Here is a 3,921-nt window from a genome sequence, read left to right on the forward strand (position 1 = left end):
TGTGTGTGTGTATATATATATATATATATATATATATATATATTAGGTAAGCATTCCTGTTCATTTTTTGGGTTACACACACACACACACACACACACCATATTCTGTTAAGGAATGATATATACACCTAGTCTTCTAATGGATAGTATTCAAGCGAGAGGCAAGTCTTCTCTGCTAAAGTGAATGAAGTCATCTAGCTAGAACTCAATGTGATTCTGGATTAATTCCCATTGAGAGAAGACCATGTATACACTGTCTATAGAGTCTGAAAGTTTGATGAGACATTAATTATAACTCTGAAATAAAGACAATTCTTTATAAACATGGGAACCTACATTGAAGTAAAAGGGTTTTCAGTTTTTTAATTTAAAATCAAACTTCTTGTTTTACTGAACCCCTTCCCCTGTAATCTCTGTTTTTGTACAAAAATGAACACATTAAGGCTGTGTGTTTCAGTTGTATTATTGATGTTATTGAAAGAATTATGAAATACTCTGAATTATGTTTTATAATATTCCTCAAGGCTTGTGTTTAATTTTTGTCCCATTTACTTAATATTTATGCATTATGTTTTGCATTAGTTTTGTATTCTGTTTGAGCCCGTAAAACCTGTTACCCATTACTTTTGGAAACTCTTGAGAACTGATTCAGTTGACAGTGGTTTTATTTGCATTCCAAATTTAATCAGAAACTATGGCAATTATAACTAACATAAATATTAGCTTTGATTTCTAATTAGTTCTGTTAAGAATATATAATCAGTAAGAAAATTTAAGTTAATGGAAGCAGACTAGCATCAGTTACTGGTCTCTAACTCATTATACAGGCCATCACCTTCCCTTGATCTCCCAGTTATCTTTAATATTAACCCTTTGAATGGTCTGAGCATATAGTATATATACTTGCTAGGCCGCTAACTATTTAACCAATAAAAGATTGTTTTACATTGCAGTTTAGGCTTCTTTCTATTCACAGCTGAACTTCCGGGAAGCTTTGAGAATTTTTTAGACTTAAATTGCAGATTTTTGAGTATTTTTTTTTGCTTTAAACACGAGTGGTAAGAAAGTGACCACCGGGCAGCCATTATGAATGATAATGTCAGATTCTGATGATGAGAATGGAGAGTCTGATTATGAAAATAATAGTGATTTTGAAATCGAAGAGTGTGAAGATGATGTCAACAGTAGAAATAATAACGAGTGCAAACGAAGGTGGAAATGAAAATGATAGCGACTCTGCTGATAATTATGGCCCAGGTGGTGATGTTTTACAATCTGTTAGGGAGTATGGTCAGGGTTTCTCAGCCACTGTCTGATCAGTGTCAGTGGACAAGTGACACTAGAGGGTACACAGAAAAACAATTCAATTCTAAAGAAACTCCTGGCCCCCAAAATATTCCAGATTCAATCAATAAGGAGAGGAGCCCTGTTGACTTTTCCACTTTATTCTGGGATGATGATTTGTGGCAGCTCTGTTAAAGAAACTGATAGGCAGGCAGAACATGTCAGAGAACCAAAGCCCTCAAATTATTATGCAAAATCCTTTAGTTCTCAGGCTTTGACAATATCAGAGATAAAAGCATTTTTTTGACTGTTGAGTTGTGATGGAAATGCTTATTCACAAGGACCACTATGAACAATATTGATGAGATAAGGAAAATTTCTTGACTCTTACACCTGGATTTGCATGAGTTTTTACAATAGATAGATTTTAAGCAATATGGTCTATGCTACATAGTGTAAATGAAGTAGACCCAGAACTAAACAAAACTGACAAGATTTTCAAATCCAGGTCCATGTTCAAATCATTTGTTAGAAAAGTTCAAGCTGCATTATTCACCGAGAAGCAATTTGTCACTTGATGAGGGAATGATTCCGACAAAAAACTCCCTGTCTATAAAACAGTATATCAAAGATAAACTGATAAAGTGGGGTATCAAAACCTTCCTTGTTTGTAATAGTGAGAATGGCTATATTTCAAATGCAGAAGTGTATACAGGTCATAGGGAGGATGCTGAAACAATTGAAAAGCTTGGTGTGATTGGAAACTTTGTTGTTTTTATGTTGGAACCATTTTATGACCAATATTACTGTGTTTACAGACAGATTCTACACTAGTGTATATTTGTGTGAGTTTTTGATGGAATACAGAGGAATCTGCTTAGTAGGCATTGCACTTACAAATCGAAGAGTCTTTCCAAAAACCTCATGAAATCACAAAACCAAATCTGCAAGGGGCAATTTTAACTCTTATTCAATAGAATTGTGGTAGCAATTATTTGGTGTGACAAAAAGCCCATTTATTTTTTAATTTTTGCATTTATAACCCACACCCCAGTACAAGTACAGAGACACGATAGTAAAGAGCACAGAAAACTTCCTGTGGTTTGCCCAAAAGCTGTCCAAAGTTGCAATGCATACATGGGTGGCACTGATAAAAATGACCAACTTATGAAACTGCATCAGAGTAGACATGATTACAAGTGACCACATCGTCTTATGAAGTTTTTTATATGGGCCACGTATAATGTGTATGTTATCATGGGACATTATAAGCTACATAATCCCCAGGAGCAAAGAGTGTTTACATTCCATGCATTTGTTGAAAAGCTCTACCATGGACTTGTAGGCAATTATCACAGACTATTACCGATGAAAATACATCCGAACACAGACAAACACCTACAAGATTATGGACTGTACAAGGTGGAAAGAGCACCCCATGCAACTTCAAACAATAGGTATGTAGTGTGCCTAGAAAAGCACAACAGGGCCAAACAACAAAATCCAAGTGCTACATATAAGGACCTCAAAAAGTCAAAAACAGTTTACTGGTGTAATTATTGTAAAGATTTCTTGTGCATTGGGGTACCACAGCAAAATTGAGAGTTTTGGAGATAGAAGTGAGAAAATAAAATAAACAACATGAAATGGGTATTTTTGTTTATTTATCATAAAAAACTAGTACATGAATAAAAATAAATCATAATCAAACTTTTTGCAAATTTTCACAGGGAGCTCAGGGTGGAGGTCATGTCAGGATGGGCTCATAGGGTTCAAACTAGCACCGATTACTCATTTCTAATTCCACATACAGGCTGTCAACTTCCCTTGGATTTGAAGAGAGATTTATCTTTTGGTGCAACCACTGTTCTTGAGTAACTTTTAGGGAACTCTGTAGTTCTTAAATATCAAATGATAGTGACTTTTAGAAGTTTATAATTCTTCTTAAAGTATAGATATTAATAAGACATAATAGCTTCTAGTGTTCTCTGATTTATAATCTTTGAGACACTTGACCAGTGAGCATAGTGTATTAATTTCCAGTTTTTTTCCCTTAACACGCATGTCAAAGTAGATTTGTCTTTAACCACTGTTGGAACAGAGACTGATGCACACCACCTATTCATCAGTGCATTTTCATATCTTTTCTAAGAGAGACTATTAAAAACAGACCAATTTAAGTCCTCTGTGTTGATGCAGCCAGTGAATCTTTATTAAGGATAACTAAATATTTCCTGAATTCATTTTTCTTTGTTTATCCTCTAAATGAAAGTATTCAAACTGTTTTATGTAAACCCTTATGGTAATAATGCATTGCTATTTTAGATATATGTAGAATGTTCTTGAAGATATTGTTTAGATTTTGGCTTAGAAAGAAGACCAAACAAGATGACACAGATACTGTCAAATCCCTAAGCTTCTTTTGCAGTTGTATCATAAATCTAAATTTATCATGCCACTGTTTGAACATACAAAGGGTCATTACTACTTAATTGGTGTCTCAAATTTAGCTGAAATTTACTTTGAAACTTTTACAGATGTACTAGTTTCTAGTGTACCATCTGCAAATGGTTTTAATGAAGCTAGGTATGTCTCCGCCAACTTACTGATCCACATATCTATATGGATTTCATATATA

Source organism: Octopus bimaculoides, chromosome 7 (genome assembly GCF_001194135.2).
Source record: "Octopus bimaculoides isolate UCB-OBI-ISO-001 chromosome 7, ASM119413v2, whole genome shotgun sequence".
Classification (NCBI taxonomy): domain Eukaryota; kingdom Metazoa; phylum Mollusca; class Cephalopoda; order Octopoda; family Octopodidae; genus Octopus; species Octopus bimaculoides.